At 38.8% G+C, this 20,762-nt stretch overlaps 1 pseudogene across 1 annotated transcript; it reads left to right on the plus strand.

Moving 5' to 3' along the window:
- Positions 1 to 211: 211 nt before the first annotated feature.
- Positions 212 to 20,353, plus strand: LOC143581797 (wall-associated receptor kinase-like 6; annotated as a pseudogene). Its single transcript, XR_013143887.1, has 5 exons — positions 212 to 1,105; positions 1,479 to 2,240; positions 2,320 to 2,451; positions 10,450 to 10,651; positions 19,586 to 20,353. The product of XR_013143887.1 is annotated as a wall-associated receptor kinase-like 6 (transcript).
- Positions 20,354 to 20,762: the final 409 nt, after the last annotated feature.

The following is a 20,762-nucleotide window of genomic DNA, read 5'->3' on the forward strand; positions in this document are numbered from 1 at the left end:
AAAAATGAAACAAGTGAATAATTTTTGTGTATGGTTAAAAAATTTTGTGCTACCCTATAAATTATACTATAGATCCGCCGGTTACTTAGAATAGTTATAACCTATTTAACTTTATTTTATAAAATAAACAAAATATGTAGTTCTAGCACCAATAATTATTCCAAGTTGTTGACTAATGATTCTCTAGTTTATTTCCCACCAATCATACATACTCGCCTACATAAGCACAAACACCCCTTTGCATTTTCTTCTATAATCACATTCTTCTTCTTTACAAATATGAAGTTTTTTCAAGCTTGTCATTTACTCATTTTCTTTTTATTAACAGCATTTACAGCAACACCATCCGCAATTGCTAAGTACGCCAAAACTGGTTGTAGTGATAAGTGCGGGAACGTGACAATTCCATATCCTTTTGGAATCGGTTTGGAATGTTCTATCAATCAATGGTACATCGTTGATTGCAACGACTCCACGCCATATCTATCTGCACTCAACCACCTGGAAATCTTAAAAGTAGACTTGGAAGACCATATAGTCACCGTTAATACACCAACTATCTCATATTGCAATCAAACGATGAGTGTGGATCTTGACAAGAGCCCTTTCTTGTTTTCCAAATCACGCAATAAGTTTGTTTTTGAGGGGTGCGGTATTGCTTCTATGATATATAATGGGAGTGTGGTCACAGGGTGTTCAACAACTTGTCTCAATGTTACACTTGATGATAGAAACAATTGTTTTGGAAACGGTTGTTGCCAAAATATAATTCCTCATTATCTCAAGTTATATAGCATTAACCTCTCCGGCTTGGAAAGGCAAGGAGAGGATGGAGGTTGTGGTTCTGCCTTCTTCGTGGATGAAAGTTCATATGACAAACAAAGGTTTCCTGACCCGTTTATATTCATGAATGCATCTGTCATTCCAATATCACTTCTGTGGATACTAACAGACTCAGATCAAGTAACTTGTTGTGATAATGACCCCCCGCAAAGACGCGTAATTGATATGTTTAATGATACTCCGATAGATACGTTGAAATGCTTTGGCTATGTACCGTCAGTAGAAAGCAGCCCTTATTTAACGGATGGATGCACGGGTAATGGTATGTACTTCAAAATATAGTATTTATTTGCTTATCTTTCTTGTTAAGATTAATGTATATAGTATTTATTTCGAATGAAATGCCTTGAAGTGCAAGGCAAGTTAATTAGGCATGCAACGCACAAATTAAAGGAGGATAAATATTCAAATACTACCTAATACATGTCGGTTTAGAAAGCTAAGTTTATTTAATTATTTTAACTAATTTACACTATTGTTTATAACTCGTAGTTAGATACAAACGTGTTTGGGTTTGGTTTAATGTCTATATGAACCGTGTAGGGTTTCATTATTGTAATTAACTTATGAGATAGTTTTTTAATACAATAATTAAATGTTTCCAACATTCCATTTACTCCTTTTCCTTTCAACAGAATTTGCAAAATACGCCAAGAAAGGGTGCAATGATATGTGTGGGAACATGAAAATTCCATTCCCTTTTGGAATCGGTGCGGATTGTTCTGTTAACCAATGGTACATAGTTGACGGCAACTACTCCACACCATATTTGCCTGCACTTAACCACTTGTAAGTCTTGGGTATAGACTTGAAAAATCAAACCGTCACAGTTAATACACCAAGGATCATTGATTGCCAAAATCAAGTTCATCATATTAGTGAGATTATGGGCGTCAATGTTAGTAGGAACCCTTTCTTGTTTTCCAAACTACACAATAAATTTGTTTTTGAGGGGTGTGGCGATGCTGTTATGATGACGGGTAATGGGAGTGTGCTCACAGCGTGTTCAACGACTTGTGTAGGTGTTACACTTGGCAATAGAAACAGTTGTTTTGGAATTGGTTGTTGCCAAACCTCAATTCCTAATTATGTCAAATCATACAACATTAACCTCACTCTCTTGGAAGATAAAGATGGAGGTTGTGGGTCTGCCTTCTTGGTGGATGAATCATCATATGACCCACTTAGTTTTAGGAATACCTCTTTTATTCCCATATCGCTTATGTGGACTCTAGCCGACTCTGATCAAGTAACTTGTTTTGGCGTACACCGGTCGAAATACCCCATGTATATATTTGATGGTACTGCAGTGGATATTTGGGAATGATACAACATGTATTCAGACGGAAAAGGAAACCCTTATTTAATGGATGGATGCGAGCAAGGCAATGGCAATGGTATGTAATTTTATATTTAGTCTTTAGTTGTTTGTTTGTTTTTCCTGACATGAACTTCCTTTTATAGATGGAGGAGGAGGAGAGTGTGGAAGGTGTGAAGCTAGGGGAGGTTACTGTAGAATGGGACAAATATTTGACGTTGATGATAAAGTAGTCGATGAGAAATTCACTTGTTATGGTGATGAAAGAGCTTCTCTAGGTGTAATTCTAGGTAATGTCTTTTCTTTACGCTTCTAAGAGCATCTCCAACAACAAACCTCTACAAACCGTTATATCAACGCCACATCATATTCCAAACTTTTCTTGAAAACATAATATTTTTATACAACAGACCCCCACAAACCTTATCAAATAATATTATAATAATACAATATACATATACATGTCAATATATATGTGTTGTTGTGAGAGTAGGGCCCCACCCTTTATCCCCTATGTGGTTTGGATGAAGTTTGTGTATGCAAACTTTGTAAACAAACTTTTAGTCTACAACAATGAAATTTGCATCTCCTCAAATTCGTAGATGACACATGTATCCAAACCTAGGAATTTGATCCTTGTTGTGGATGCTCTAATACATTCACACCAAGATGGAAGTAGGTGTTAATTATCGGGGTCAACTTACATTGATATTTTTTTTCCTTTTTATATAACGTTGACTCTACTTTCTTAAACGATCGATTTTATAATTACTTTTCATAAAAATGGTCGTATACTCGTATGCATTAAATCCTAAAAGTTCAAACGGAACATGAAAGTGGTGAGCCGATATTCAAAAGAGAAGTTGAGATATGGCGCCCACATATTTTGAAGAAAATAAAGGAAAAAAAATCCCTTTTGACTTTTAACTTTGCAAAAACATATTCAAAATATTTTTCTTTTACTACTAAGCTAAACAAACTTATTTCAAAAGACTTTGTAGTTTTTACTTCAACTTCTCTGTAAAAAAAGCTTCACCTAAAAAACCTTTCCCAATAAATAAAAAAATGCCAATTATAATTTCTATTTTCTAGTGGCTCGACTATTTGTTTTATATTATCCTAGACTTGATGGCTAATTATTTTCCTAGCCAAATCCGTTACTAAATTAATATTGAACCCCCCCCCCCCTCTTCTATCTCTCAAACACAAACACACATATTATTATTATTTTTTAAAATGACTCTTTAAAAAAACAATTTTCATGATATAGAAATTTCTAAAAAAAATAGTATACATCAAATACATATGTTCCTAGAAATAGTAATTTAACTTCCAACATGAAATTGTAAAGTTTTATATGATATTTTTAAATTCATAAGAGAAAAAAAAGGACTTTCCTCTAAAAGAAAATAAAATGTATATTGTAATAGTCAAGCTACTACCACACCATAACATTGTCCGCTTTATTCAAGACGTACCGCTATCGTCTCACATATTTGCTTTTGGTTGCCTAGATGAAGACTTCTCAGGAGGTCACCCATCATGATACTAATTCTATTAGAGCACGCTTAACTGTGGAATTCTTCTCTCATTCATTACTATTAAGCGCCCAAAACGTGTTATAATAGGGAATGTATCAACCTTCTTATAAAGAATACTTTGTTCTTCTTCCCAACCGATGTGGGATATCACAATCCTACTTAGGGGTCCAGCGTCCTCACGGGACCTGGCACCACCGGTCTGGTCCAGCCCTTACTCTGATACCATCTGTAACAGCCCAACTACCGTCGCACTATAATATTGTTCGCTTTGGTCGGGAAGTACCACCACCGCCTCATTGATTTGCTTTTGGTTGCCCAAGTGGAGACTTCCAAAGATGTCACCCATTTTGATACTATTCCCACCTTAATACGCTTAATTGTGGAATTCTTCTTTCATCCACTACCATTAATCGTCCAAAACGCGTTATGATGAGGAATATATCCACTTTATTATAATGAAGGCTTCGTTTTCCTCCTCACCGATGTGGGATGTCACAATTAACCCTACCTAGGGGTCCAGCGTCCTCGCGGGACCTGGAATCACCAGTCTGGCACTGGATTTGATACCATCTGTAACAGCCCAGCTACCGCTGCACCATAATATTGTCCGATTTGGCCAGAACATACCACCATCGCCTCTAATTTGCTTTTGGTTGCCCATGTGAGGACTTCCCAGGAGGTCACCCTTCTTAGTAATACTCTCACTTGAGCACGCTTAACTGTGGAGTTATCATCTCATCTACTACCATTAACCGTCCAAAACACGTTATGATAGGGAAGGATCACATCTCCTATTCTCCTAATAAAGAAGAATTTGTTCTCCTCCCCAATCGATGTGGGATGTCACACACATGTAGCTTTAACTGGCTGCTGGGAGGGTAGTCGAGACATCCTTTGATAGGTTTTGTTTGAAGGACAGGTTTTATGGCACGTAGAGATAGGGGTTTTAATCGGGTCAACCCGATCGGGTTTCGGGTTAATCGGGTCGGGTTAGTCGGGTTTTCCTTAAAAAATATCTAACCCGCAACCCGACCCTATTATGGTTCGGGTTAGTCGGGTTCGGGTTATTCGGGTTTCTGGTTAGTCGGGTCGGGTTAATCGGGTTAACCATGTTACTTTATAATTTTAAGTTGTTTTTTGTGTTTGTAACTTATAGGTTGTGAAATTTCTCATTCCACTCAATTTTCAAATTATTTTACAAGTAATTGTCTTATAAATCATATATAAACCTGTAAACGAATCGAATCGACATGAATAAAGGCATGTCCGTGTTCGTTCATTTTACTTTTAACAAACACGACACTTAATCGAACAAATATCGTGTTCATTTTCGTTAGTTAAAAACTAAACATGTTCTTGTTTGTTTATTTAAAATCTAAACGGATAGTTCACAACCATAATTAAACAAATATAAATGAACATGAAGGAACATATATGTACATACATTAACGAACACAAATATACATATTCAAACATGTGACATTCGACAATTTCGGGTCTCTTTTGTATTCGTTTATCATGTAAACCGACCCATTTTGTAAACCAAAGCTTATGATATAATCAAAATAATGGATTTTATGTTACAATATTGTTTTACACTTGTTGGGTCTTGAAAACATTCTTTTTGGTCCTTAAAACTCCTTAAAATGACTTAAACCAAACTTTGGGGACTATTATTGTCATTTACCAAAAACTTGTTTGACCATTTCAACCATCACATGCATCTTTACCCTATTTGTATGAACCATACTCTTACCATTATAAAAGCAAGGCTCCATACACCATTTTGGTTGTTCATCTTCTCCAAAATCTCTCTCAAATCCAAGTATTCATCTTCAACATTTTGTTATTTTGATTTCTTAAGGTCAACTAACTATAGTCTTTCATTTTAACTTGTTCATCTAATATTACTAACATTTGAATATGGTGGTACAACATATATATAATACACACCCCTTGTTTCCTTTATTTGTTACTTCACCGACTCCGGTTGGTTAAGTTTCGAATGTCATAAGGCAAGGCTTCATGGAGGACTTCGTGTTCTTGATATATACTTACACACATAACTTATTATACATATCACTTATGACTAACTTCTAACCCTTTTTAGTTTGTTCATCTTATTTACAAGTTCCATGGTGTGGGTTTGTATAAGACTAACCTCGGTTTAACCGAAACTAGTCCAAACCGGAAACCGAACTTTTGTTTACTAGTTTTGTTAAAATAGTTGTTTAAACATGTTTATTGCTAGATTTGAGTTTCAAAAATCATTTTTACAAGTTCTTTGATATTAAGCATATGGAATACATCTATGAACTCGTTGGGAGATTGAAACCGAACTAAACCGAAACTTTTGCTTAAAAGACTTGTAGTTAACTTTTTAGTTGTAAAATTTAAGTTTTCTTCATTTATAAACCAATATACAAGTTCTATGATATTTGGACATGTAGAAACCATCTATGAACTATTTGTGAGATGGAGACCGAACCAAACCGAACTATACCGACTTTTACTTGCTTAAGACACACAAGTGTGTTTTTAGCTATCAAGACTTGTATATTTCTTTAAAAATAGTTTACAAACTGATTTTAATTATTTTCTTAAGTACTTGGAATTGTTGGATCCAATTTGTTCTCATCACATAGTTTGGACCGACAAAACCGAACACTGGCTTAACGTGCGTTGTTAGTTCTAAACAATAGATCTACATACTTGGTTAAGTGTTAGTATATTTTAATGAGTTATCTCATAACAATTAATATGTTGGAAAGTTGACTTTGGGTTTGACCATTTGTCAAGACCCGAACCGACAACCCGAACACTCGTTAAAGACCCGTTTTAGTATCTTTGTCCCAAAGAAACTTGCAGTTTAGCATTTTTCCCACCTTATTACTTAACATTGGTTAAGTAAATATTAAGGTTAGATACTTTAACCCGGTTTCGAGCAAACTTACATTTTTAAAGGATTGTTATTATAAATTCTTATATAGTTACATTTTAAACCTTGAACTTTAATTGTTTACGTTTTGCAACAATTATTTTATTTAAAGATCTTCAAGACAACCATTCTAAATCCAAGATTTTATTGTCATTTAGGCCTTGCTCGTTAAACTTCATCCATCCTGTTATTCATCTTTTACCGATCAAGTTTTATACTTGAACGTGAGTAACTTCATACCCCGTTTTCTATCTTTTGTTTTGGGGTGACATTTCATACTTATTCAAATCAAATGCTTTATACTTGAGTCTTAAACCACAAACGTTGTTGTATACTTTACTTGAATAATTGCTCGATTTTGTGTTCTATGCTTATATGCCTATGTGTTTATCGCTTTCGGTTGGTGGAATCTATAAATCCTAGACTACTTGGCATCCCCTTGTAGTAAGGTTTTGTTAACGTAATGCAATTAACGATATTCTATTAAATCCTAGACTACTTGGCAATCCCTTGTAGCTAGGTGGCGCTAACGTAATTCTATTAGCGATTGTCAATTTATCCAAGTTTATAGCTATTATTTATGGTTTTGTATACTAGTTTTGTGGCTTTTCATACTATATATCTATTGTTCAAACTTATGAATTGCTCATCAACCTTTGTGTTGACAACTTTATTTTATGAAATGTTACAGGTTTGCATTTAGGTTGATTATGGAGTTCGGTGAAGAAAATGACACAAATACCGTTAGGATATTAGCAAAAATGAACAATATTTGATTTGCTATATTTTGCTATATTTTGTTGTATTTGACTTATGAATATTTGGTTATGTGACATTTTCGATGTTGTGAAATGAAATGAGTTTGTTAAATATTGTCGCTTTAAATAGTGTCATGCGCTTATGGGCAATCGTTACACCTCGGCATGTTCTGCCGCCTTTGGTCGGGATGTGACAGATTGGTATCAGAGCCATGACAATTAAGATAGGTGGTTAGACGTAACGACCTGGAATTGTTATGCTTAGGGTCCTATACGTGTGTTCATACGTGTTTACTCTATTTTATTGTTCATATCGTATGTTTATTTATGAACTTGTTTAAAATTCACCAATATCCTAAATGTTCACATACACACACTTTCATAGTATTTCCAAGGTATCCTTACCTTAAAACGCAAAAAGTAGATTTTTATTGTGTTTTATGGATTACAAGATTAACTTGGATCCCGTTGTTTCAAATCCCTTAAAGTTTGCGTTTATATCGGGTTTGTAGCCATCATAGAAAACGAGACATTATAAAATGACCATTTGACAAAAAGATTCCAAGGATCGAAGGTGATTTACTTACCTGTGATGGTTGAGTTATAATGCTCGTTTTCTAGGCCATAAACCGTGTTATAAATGTTAATTCTTTAAGTAGTCGAATGCGAGCATTCCGGTCGCCATCCTAATTTTTCGGTGTTAAAACAATAGGGCTACGGTGATTTCGTGGACTAGTGTTTTGGCATGACGTTGTATCTCGATTTATTGTGTTATCATTGTTATTTGAGTCTAAAACATGAAAAAGTCGCGGTGGTTACGTGCACATGTTTGGACTCCAACGTGGTGTTTTATAAAACCTTTTATTTAGTGTTGGAATATCAAGTCATGGTGATTTCATGCGCGATTCTTCCGAATCTATAAATCTCAAATTTTCAAGCCTTAACTATCTCAGAAAAAAAATCATTTACGTTTTGTTTACGATTTTGTTATTTATAAACAAAGTTTTATATTTTATCTAACACTAACATCTTCTCCATACTAACTCTAGGATTCACAAATCAAAAATCGAAATCTCATTTTATTTTATACAACTTTATATTCATTTCCTTTTATCCAAAACTTATCCCATTTTCTTTATAAATGTTAGCATGCCTCCGCTAAGACGCCAACCGCGATATGACTCCACCCGACGTATGGCCACTCTCGTCGCCAAGCAAATGGCCGCGGTGATTCCCGAACTTATGACCCAAATACAAGCAAACCAACCCGCACCCGTTGTTGCACCTATTGAACCCAAACCCGCATCCTACCTGCTTAAACAATTTACTAGTGCCAACCCGTCCGAATTCTTTGGAACCAACTGTGCGACTACCTTGTTGCAATGGTTCGAATATGTGGAGAATGTGTTTTTACACAACGAATGCTCCAAAGCGAAAAAGACAAACTTCGCTTCAAGCATGTTTAGGGGAACCGCCCTAACATGTTGGGGTAGTGTTATGCACCTCCAAGGTACGGGTGTGGCCATGGCTCTTCCATGGGCCGAGGTCAAGGCGCTTATGAAGATGAAATTCTGTCCCAAACACGAGCTCCAAATGCAATTAACGATATTCTATTAAATCCTAGACTACTTGGCAATCCCTTGTAGCTAGGTGGCGCTAAGGTAATTCTATTAGCGATTATCAATTTATCTAAGTTTATAGCTATTATTTATGGTTTTGTATACTAGTTTTGTGGCTTTTCATACTATATATCTATTGTTCAAACTTATGAATTGCTCACCAACCTTTGTGTTGACAACTTTATTTTATGAAATGTTACAGGTTTACATCTAGGTTGATTATGGAGTTCGGTGAAGAAAATTACACAAATACCGTTAGGATATTAGCAAAAATGAACAATATTTGATTTGCTATATTTTGTTGTATTTGACTTATGAATATTTGGTTATGTGACATTTTCGATGTTGTGAAATGAAATGAGTTTGTTAAATATTGTCGCTTTAAATGGTGTCATGCGCTTATGGGCAATCGTTACACCTCGGCATGTTCTGCCGCATTTGGTCGGGGTGTGATAAAACATAAATGAACGCATTTAAATAAACACAAACAAATAAATATAAAACATATTATGGTGATATAATTTGAAATGCAAATAATATTTAATAATCTTCTATTAATATGTAAACGAACATGAATGAATTTAAATGAACGATTATAAACGAACGTTCACAAACATAAATGAAAGAATGAAACATGTGTTCATGTTCGTTCGTTTAATTAAATAAACACAACACAAATGAACTTTTCGCTTAACTTTTCATAAAAAGCAGAATAATTAAGTCATATATAAAGCTTACAATATTGCCTTTATAGTGCTTATTTCACCATTTCATTATTGTATTTAAAGTTAAGTATCACCACTAATCGGGTTATCCGGGTTAACCCGAAACCCGACTTTTTTCCAAAATTAAACCCGAACCCGACCATATTAATAATTCGGGTTATTCGGGTCCGATTAATACTTTTTGACCCTATTTAACCCGACCCGAGTTAGCTTATTCGGGTTCGGGTCGGGTTAATCGGGTTCGGGTATTTTGAACACCCCTACGTAGGGATACAAGTATTAGACATTTAGACCTTTTAAAATTGGTGTGGGATTTTATTTTAGGTAAATTATTAACGTGATAAATTATTCAGTAAATTGCTTTAAACTTTTATGAAATTATTTTCAAATTACATATTTTAACTTTATGAGATTGCCACTTCAGTGGTTCCATTCGTTAGGACATGTGTTGCACTTCTTATGTGGCATTGCGGGGTCGGTCGTGTGTGATGGATGGTGATTAATCTCTCCCATACATAAAAAAACACATGGCGTCTTTGTGAGTTTCTTTTTTATTTCTTAGTAGTATTTAAATAACATTTAGTTTTTATTTATACTTTCAACAAAAAACGAATGTTACATTCTAAATAGATTAAGACATAATTGGGGAAGTTCAAATACAGTTTAGTCTACTTACAAACTACTACTTTGTATCGACCTTCATGCAGGTGTTAGCATAAGCATGGGTGTACTTTTTCTTGTTGCTATTGGTTATTTTTTGTACAAGATGATTATAAGAACAAACGAAAGGAGGCGAAGGAAGAGGTTTTTTAAACGTAACGGTGGGTTACTTCTAAAACAACAGGAAGAAACTGATCCATCTTTAGTTGATAAAACTATACATTTCACGTCAAGTGAGTTGCAGAAGGCCACCGATTGTAACACCCCAACCAAAGGCGGATTATACATCGGGGCGCCACATATTGCTTCATTACTCGCGACACTATTGGTGTCAATATTTATTAATACACATTTTATCGCGCACGCGCAGCGGGGAAAATAAAGAACATAAATCAAACATAAATCAATATATTATAAATTATAACATTCAAACAACATTTACTTGTCTTGATACATTTTAATTCTAGGTCCAAAAGTAAAAACGTCCTACGTGTCCACAAGCTCCAAAACAGCTACTGCAAACCTGAACATGTGTTAAAATAAACGTCAAACACTTGCGTGTTGGTGAGAAATCAAGTTTAATAGATAATCATAGATAATCACAGTAAATCTGCGCGCAACACGTGTATGTCTAGAGTTTAACAAGGGTGTAATCAGATTGTGATCAAGCCTAAGATAGTTCATAGATCATAGTTCAATCCATGCTCCCAATTGAGCATAAAAACGAGAAAACATCTGTGCAAGTGTAAACAAAGAAAACCGTAAACGATAGGTCTCCCGTGTTCAACTAATGGTACCAACGGAACTGCGGAATAGGCCGAACAAAGCGGTTAATGATACACACATACAAATAAACAGCCAAGTAAACGTCCTCAACACATGGGATACTGCGCGACTAAAGTTCATAAACAAGTTTAAGACTCAAGTTTTGTATGAACACATGAACATCCCAAAGCATTTAAAATAAAAGGGGATTAGATACGAGATAACTCACATGATAAACGATGCGGTGATAGATAAAGCAAGAACCAACTTTAAACAAGCACAAGTTAACCTATAAATAAGATTATTGTTTTAACGATCTGTTTTAAGTCTTGATTATAAGTTAGCATAAGTAAATTATTATATATAATATATTACCGGAAAAGCAGGAAGAACAAGGAGGAAGACGGAGGCAAGAGAGGAGGCGGCAGAAGGACAACGGCAGAGAGCAAGAGGAAAACAGGAGAGATTAAGTGTTTGTGTGTGTAGTGTTAAGAAAATAATACTATTATTTATAGGAAAACCCTAGGAGACATAAATCCAGAAAAGGTTCCAAGACAAACAGAACAAGACAAAACAAAAGATATCAAAAGATATGGCAGCTGCAGGGGGCAAGATAAAGCTGTCAGCGAACAGTAAAAAGGCATGGGCAGGTCAGATAAAGGTACTGGTCAAGCATGGCAAAAGCAGATCTCAAAAGATAATGTCAGTCACTTTTTCTACCAACCAATGGGGGTTGGTACGCATGCTGCGCCGAAAGTAACTATTCAGACAAAGCAGATTAGGTCAACAGCTCAAAAGATAAGACAACACAAAAGCAACGGCTAGATTCAACACAAGAAAACTCAAAGGGTACAGCGCGAGAAGGCTAAGGCGCGAAGGCAAACACAGAAGGTCAAGAGAGCGCGAACGCGAAGGTAGACAAAAACAACCTTAACGCGTCGCGGAAAGAACTATATTTCCATGCGCACTGCGGGAAGAACCACATTTCTTAGCGCGCCGCGGGAGGAACTAAGATTCCTAGCGCGCCGCGGGAAGAACTATAATTCTTCGCGCGTCGAGGGAACTACAAATCCTTAGCGCGTCGCGGGAAGCGTTCGTCTCGCGTAACGCAGGAACAGATGGTCTTCACGCAGGATTCCTTGTAAGGGGTCTGGCGCGTGGAGCTGCGCAGACATCCTTAGGCGGGAAGGAAAATATATATTATTATTAAAAGTAAAATATAAGTATAAATAAATATTAAATAATAAAAGAGAGATCGGGTCAGAGAAACGGGTACCTGGGTCGGGTCGGATCGGGGCAGATGTCACAGTCTCCCCTACTTTAAGAAATTTCGTCCCGAAATTTATCTCGAAGTAGGTTGCGCAGAGAACAGGTGCGGGTACTTGATCTTCATTTGATCTTCCCTTTCCCATGTAAACTCGGCTCCGCGCTTGGACTCCCAGCGAACTTTCACGATAGGGATACGACTGCGCTTGGTTTGCTTAACCTCGCGATCCATAATCTCAACAGGCTTCTCAATGAAATGCATGGATTCATCAACTTGAACTTCATCAAGTGGAATGTGAAGGTTCTCGTCAGCTAAACACTTCTTGAGATTGGAAACATGGAACGTTGGATGCACATTACTGAGCGCGAGTGGCAGGTCAAGTCTGTAGGCAACTTTTCCCACACGCGCGAGAATCTTGAATGGACCAACATAACGAGGAGCAAGCTTACCCTTCTTCCCAAAGCGGACAACACCTTTCCAAGGCGACACTTTGAGGAGAACAAGATCACCAACTTGAAATTCGAGAGGCTTTCGCCTACGGTCTGCGTAACTCTTCTGTCGGCTTCTGGCAGTCAGCAAATGATCACGGATCTTGGCGATTTTATCGGTTGTCTCTTGAACAAGTTCGGGTCCTGTGATTTGAGTTTCACCCACTTCGCTCCAACAAATCGGGGAGCGGCATTTACGACCGTAAAGTGCTTCAAATGGGGCCATACCGATACTGGAATGATAGCTGTTGTTATAAGAAAACTCGATCAAAGGCAGGTGTGAATCCCAATTACCTCCAAAATCAAGAACACAAGATCGGAGCATATCCTCAAGAGTTTGAATAGTTCGCTCAGACTGACCGTCAGTCTGAGGATGATATGCCGTACTCATGTCCAAGCGAGTTCCTAGCGCAGATTGGAGAGATTTCCAAAAGCGAGATATAAAACGGCCATCGCGATCGGATATGATGCTCAAAGGAGTACCATGGCGGCAGACGATTTCCTTGACATAAAGCTGCGCGAGATGCTCAACACGGTAGTTTTCACGAATGGGCAGAAAGTGAGCAGATTTAGTCAATCGATCCACTACTACCCAAATGCTATCATGTTTGCTTGCTGTCAAAGGTAACTTGGTAATAAAGTCCATCGCTATACCTTCCCATTTCCACGTAGGAATTTCTGGTTGTTCGAGCAAACCAGATGGGCGTTGGTGTTCAGCTTTTACTTTAGAACAAGTCAGACATCTAGCTACGAACACAGCAATATCCTTTTTCATACCGGGCCACCAATAAGTTATGCGCAAATCCTTGTACATCTTATCAGCGCCAGGGTGAATAGAATATCGAGATTTGTGCGCTTCACTCAGGATATCAGCGCGAAGATTCTCATCAAAGGGAATCCAGATGCGATTGAGATAACAGAGAATTCCACTCAGATTAGGCACAAAGAGTGCTTCCGCGCCACACGCTAACTCGGCGCGAAGGTTACCATTACTGATGGATGCGCGCTGCGCGTCACGAATACGCGATTCAAGGTTGCTTTGAATCGGCGCGAAGTGAAGCTGGGTGCGCGGCAAGATACAGTTAAGTTGGCAGGGTTTTCGGCTGAGCGCATCGGCTACCACATTAGCCTTACCAGGATGATACCGGATCTCACAATCGTAATCGCTGATGAGTTCGTTCCATCGGCGTTGCCTCATGTTAAGTTCCTTTTGATCAAAGATATGCTGAAGGCTTTTATGGTCAGTGTAGAGGATACACTTAGTACCATAAAGGTAGTGTCTCCAGATCTTCAAGGCAAAAACAACTGCACCAAGCTCGAGGTCGTGAGTTGTATAATTCTTTTCATGAACCTTGAGTTGCCTTGATGCGTAAGCGATAACCTTGCCTCGTTGCATAAGAACACAACCGAGACCTTGGTTGGATGCATCGCAATACACGACAAAATCATCATTACCCTCAGGTAGCGCAAGAACAGGAGCTTCACACAACAAACGCTTGAGCGTCAGAAAGGCTTCTTCTTGCTTCGAGCCCCAAATATACGGTTTACCTTTGTGCGTTAGAGCTGTTAAAGGCAAAGCGATCTTTGAGAAGTTCGAAATGAAACGCCGGTAATAACCAGCTAAGCCCAGAAAGGAACGGATCTCAGAAGGAGAGGATGGCGTAATCCAGTTCTTGATTGCTTCAATCTTGGATGGGTCGACATGAATACCCATCTTGTTTACAACATGACCAAGAAACTGTACTTCATCAGACCAAAATTCACACTTGGAAAGCTTAGCATAGAGTTGCTCGGCTCTAAGCTTTTGCAATACCAATCGGAGATGTTGCTCATGCTCGGCCTTGGTCTTAGAATACACCAGAACATCATCGATAAACACGATCACGAATTTATCCAAGAAAGGCCTACACACCCGATTCATAAGATCCATGAAAACGGCGGGTGCGTTGGTTAAACCGAAGGACATGACCAAGAATTCAAAATGGCCATAACGAGTTCGAAAAGCAGTCTTCGGAACATCTTCATCGCGGATGCGCAACTGATGATAACCAGAACGGAGATCGATCTTCGAGAAACAAGAGGCACCTTGGAGTTGATCAAAGAGGTCGTCAATACGCGGTAAGGGATACCGGTTTTTAATGGTGAGTTTGTTCAATTCGCGGTAATCAATACACATGCGAAACGATCCATCTTTCTTTTTAACGAACAACACCGGAGCACCCCAGGGCGAAGAGCTAGGGCGAATGAATCCTTTAGCAGTCAACTCTTGAAGTTGGCTGGCCAATTCTTGCATCTCAGCGGGTGCAAGACGGTAAGGAGATTTAGCAACGGGGGAAGCACCAGGGACAAGATCAACACGAAACTCGACTTCACGAGCGGGAGGGATACCAGGAAGATCATCAGGAAAAACTTCAGGAAAATCACGCACAACAGGGATATCGCGAAGCTTCTTTCCTTCATCGGGTTTAACCACATGGGCTAGAAATGCAATACACTTCTTCCGCATGAGTCTTTGGGCTTCGGCGCAAGACATAAGTTTAAGACCACTGGAGGGTTTTTCGCCGTAGATATGAAGATCACCATTTTCTCGAGGTATGCGAATCAATTTCTTGGCGCAAATAACTTCGGCGCGATTCTTCGAGAGCCAGTCCATACCAATAATAACATCGAAGCTTCCAAGAGGCATAGGGATGAGGTCGATCAGAAAATCGTTTTCGTTAAGGTTAAGCGTGCAATCTTTAATTACCGAGTTAATTAAAATAATTTCACCATTAGCCAATTCAACTGAAAAATCTTCTTTTAAATCGCTGCGCGGTCGCGCAAGCTTCTGCTCGAAGGCGCGAGAAATAAAACTTCGATCGGCGCCAGTATCAAAAAGCATAGATGCATAAAATCCGTTAAGCAAAAATGTACCATTAACTACGTCGTTATTCGCTTGCGCTTGGTGCGCGGTTATGTTAAAAGCTCGGCCACGCGTCACTTGGTTCGAAATTTGGTTCACCGGATTCGCTTGAGTAATCTGAACTTGTAGCCTTGGGCACGCGTTCCGGAAATGACTTGGATCACCGCAGTTAAAGCACGATCTGGGTCGTGGGTTTTGGTAAGTTGGCTGTGGGTTCTGCGGGTAAGCTGGTGGTGTTGGCGCAATCGGATTGGAGGGAGGGGTTCTACAGTACTCAACGGAGTGACCTACGCGGCCACATCGGTTACATTGTCGACACGGGACTTGAGGTGGGTGATGAAGTCTACAGGTTGGGCAAAAGGGTTGGTTTCCTGTGTAAGGTTTCTTAGTTGGCGGGGCAGGGAGTGCGGGGTTGGTTAAGGCATAGTTGTGGACTACAGGAGGTGCTGGGTAGGTTGACAGTGGGTTAGGCGCGTAAACTGGAGGTTGATAAATGGGTTGTTGGGTAATGGGCGGGTTGGTAAGCGCATAGGCTTGTCTGCGCCTACGTTTCTGGTTATGGTTTGAGGGTTCTGGTTTGGTTTCTGTGGGTTCAGGGACAGTCTTGGGTTTGGTCTTCTCAGTTCCCCGCAGGAACAGGGTTCCTGCTCTGACATGGTTGTCGCTGAGCACAGCGGCCAATTCGATGGCGTCAGAGAGGGTTACTGGGTTTCTGGCCCATACAGAATCTTGAATTTCCATGGGGAGACCCCAAGGAATTTCTCGATTGCTCGGCGGGAAGGGGTAACAAGGTGAGGGACCAGTAAGCTTAGCTCGTGGAAGCGCGTCGCGTACTCGCGCGCTTCACCGCTGTATTGCTTCAAGTTCCAGAATTCTTCCTCCAGGCGCTTAACTTCGTTGGGAGGGCAGAATTCTCGCGTAAGAGTTTCCTTGAATTCCTCCCATGTCATGCTAGAAGCAGCCTCTGCGCCACGCGCATGAGCTACTCCATTCCACCATGTAAGCGCTCTGAATTCCAGGACACTGGAAGCATATAGGGTTCGTCTGTCTGAGGGGCATTGGGTGTGGAGGAAAGTGTTTTCAATCTTCTCAAGCCATTGGAGCATCACGGTGGCTCCTTCAAGACCTGTGAACTTCGGAGGGTTACCCGCATTAAAGGACTTAATGTTATAACTCGAGGTGTTGGTATTGTTTTGGCTCAAAGCTTGGGCTATTGCGGCGGCCATTTCCTGGGAACGTTGCTGTCTACGCATGCGCGAGGCTTCTCTTCTCTGAAATCGGCGAGATAGCGGAGGCATTCTATAAAAGTTTTAATTTTAGTTAATATCTTGGTTTTTATCGCAAAGTTTAACTTTATAAAGCTTGGTTTCGCAGAGTTAGATAATATCAAAAGTTAAAGTAAAATAAATGATCCTAAATGCAGACTTAATAAAGGTAACAAATTCGAATCAAGAATCGACAATTCATGTATCACCATGACTTTCCGAATTCCCAATTTAAAATATACGAGCAAACGAGTATTGGAGATTGACGATTCATGTATCACCATGACTTTTCAATCCTCAATATAAAACATACAAGAAAATGAGTATTGGAGGTTGACAATTCATGTATCACCATGACTTTTCAAGTCTCCAACCTCAGAACATAATCGTAAATGGAAATTGAAAATCAACTATTCATGTATCACCATGACTTTTCGGATTTTCAATCCAAACAAACGAATATGTAAGTAAAATCAATAAAAATCGAAATTCACAAAAATCGAAATATCGCGGAATAAAATCATATACTGCGCAAGCGCGAGCATATTCATAAATAACGAGTAATTAACAATAAGCGCGCAAACATGAGATTTCTCTCATGCGCGAGAAGGGACTCTTAGGTATTCTAGGCCGTTACGTCTAACCACCTATCCTAAAGTCAACGAGCTCTGATACCAATCTGTAACACCCCAACCAAAGGCGGATTATACATCGGGGCGCCACATATTGCTTCATTACTCGCGACACTATTGGTGTCAATATTTATTAATACACATTTTATCGCGCACAGCGCAGCGGGGAAAATAAAGAACATAAATCAAACATAAATCAATATATTATAAATTATAACATTCAAACAACATTTACTTGTCTTGATACATTTTAATTCTAGGTCCAAAAGTAAAAACGTCCTACGTGTCCACAAGCTCCAAAACAGCTACTGCAAACCTGAACATGTGTTAAAATAAACGTCAAACACTTGCGTGTTGGTGAGAAATCAAGTTTAATAGATAATCATAGATAATCACAGTAAATCTGCGCGCAACACGTGTATGTCTAGAGTTTAACAAGGGTGTAATCAGATTGTGATCAAGCCTAAGATAGTTCATAGATCATAGTTCAATCCATGCTCCCAATTGAGCATAAAAACGAGAAAACATCTGTGCAAGTGTAAACAAAGAAAACCGTAAACGATAGGTCTCCCGTGTTCAACTAATGGTACCAACGGAACTGCGGAATAGGCCGAACAAAGCGGTTAATGATACACACATACAAATAAACAGCCAAGTAAACGTCCTCAACACATGGGATACTGCGCGACTAAAGTTCATAAACAAGTTTAAGACTCAAGTTTTGTATGAACACATGAACATCCCAAAGCATTTAAAATAAAAAGGGATTAGATACGAGATAACTCACATGATAAACGATGCGGTGATAGATAAAGCAAGAACCAACTTTAAACAAGCACAAGTTAACCTATAAATAAGATTATTGTTTTAACGATCTGTTTTAAGTCTTGATTATAAGTTAGCATAAGTAAATTATTATATATAATATATTACCGGAAAAGCAGGAAGAACAAGGAGGAAGACGGAGGCAAGAGAGGAGGCGGCAGAAGGACAACGGCAGAGAGCAAGAGGAAAACAGGAGAGATTAAGTGTTTGTGTGTGTAGTGTTAAGAAAATAATACTATTATTTATAGGAAAACCCTAGGAGACATAAATCCAGAAAAGGTTCCAAGACAAACAGAACAAGACAAAACAAAAGATATCAAAAGATATGGCAGCTGCAGGGGGCAAGATAAAGCTGTCAGCGAACAGTAAAAAGGCATGGGCAGGTCAGATAAAGGTACTGGTCAAGCATGGCAAAAGCAGATCTCAAAAGATAATGTCAGTCACTTTTTCTACCAACCAATGGGGGTTGGTACGCATGCTGCGCCGAAAGTAACTATTCAGACAAAGCAGATTAGGTCAACAGCTCAAAAGATAAGACAACACAAAAGCAACGGCTAGATTCAACACAAGAAAACTCAAAGGGTACAGCGCGAGAAGGGTAAGGCGCGAAGGCAAACACAGAAGGTCAAGAGAGCGCGAACGCGAAGGTAGACAAAAACAACCTTAACGCGTCGCGGAAAGAACTATATTTCCATGCGCACTGCGGGAAGAACCACATTTCTTAGCGCGCCGCGGGAGGAACTAAGATTCCTAGCGCGCCGCGGGAAGAACTATAATTCTTCGCGCGTCGAGGGAACTACAAATCCTTAGCGCGTCGCGGGAAGCGTTCGTCTCGCGTAACGCAGGAACAGATGGTCTTCACGCAGGATTCCTTGTAAGGGGTCTGGCGCGTGGAGCTGCGCAGACATCCTTAGGCGGGAAGGAAAATATATATTATTATTAAAAGTAAAATATAAGTATAAATAAATATTAAATAATAAAAGAGAGATCGGGTCAGAGAAACGGGTACCTGGGTCGGGTCGGATCGGGGCAGATGTCACACCGATAACTTCAATGAAAACAGAATTCTTGGTCGAGGAGGTCAAGGTACAGTCTATAAAGGAATGTTGGTGGATGGAAGGATTGTGGCCGTTAAGAAATCAAAAATAGTTGATGAAAGCCAGCTAGAACAGTTTATTAATGAGGTTGTCATTCTTTCCCAAATCAACCACAGGACCGTGGATAAATTATTGGGATGTTGCTTAGAGACCGAGGTCCCTCTTCTTGTTTCTGAGTTTATTCCAAATGACACTTTGTATGATCAGCTTCACAATGAGACTAGTGAGCTCCCAATTTCTTTAGACATGCGATTACAAATAGCTACAGAGGTTGCAGGAGCACTTGCTTACCTGCATTCGGCAACTTCTATTCCAATATACCATAGAGACATCAAAACCACCAATATACTTTTGGATGACAAACACAGGGCCAAAGTTTCTGACTTTGGAACTTCAAGGTTCGTCTCTATAGATCAAACTCTTTGACTACCTTAGTTAAAGGTACATTTGGCTACCTTGATCCTGAGTATTTCCAGTCTAGCCAATTTACTGAAAAGAGCGATGTTTATAGTTTTGGAGTTGTTTTAGCAGAACTCTTAACCGGAGAAAGACCGATTTCTCTAACTAGATTTGGTGAAAATAGAAGTTTGGCAACACACTTTATGTTGGCTATGGAAGAAGGGCGTGCTATGTCAATTTTTGATGCAACAGTGATTAAAGAGGGTACTAGTGATGAGCTTATGATGGTGGCTAACCTAGCAATGCAGTAGAATTAAGTTGTCATCTAGTTGCAAGACATGCAATAGAATTAAGTTTATGTCATCACAAACGAGTTAAGTTCGGAAAGCAAAGTCCTTTCATGTTTCTGTAAACAAAATATTCTCTTTTTCTTTTTATTGCAAAATATTCAGTTTCATTTTCTTTTAATAGTAGACATATGTGCAATATGTGAATTGTGAAGTCATGGCTTGTTTATGAGATTTTGAATACCATACCCTATAGCCTATAGGCCTATACAACTAACAAAAATGGGCCTTATAACAGATAAAACTGTTTTGTACTATTGCACTAATAACTAAGACCAATAAAATTGAGCCCAAAAATGAAATCGCGGGGAGCATTATATGGCTCGAGTAAAAAATAGGTGGGGTAAAAAACAAGTATGATTAAATAAAATAA

Source organism: Bidens hawaiensis, unplaced genomic scaffold (assembly GCF_021521415.1).
Source record: "Bidens hawaiensis isolate Kalapana, Puna unplaced genomic scaffold, B.hawaiensis_p1.1 tig00031185_1, whole genome shotgun sequence".
Lineage (NCBI taxonomy): Eukaryota > Viridiplantae > Streptophyta > Magnoliopsida > Asterales > Asteraceae > Bidens > Bidens hawaiensis.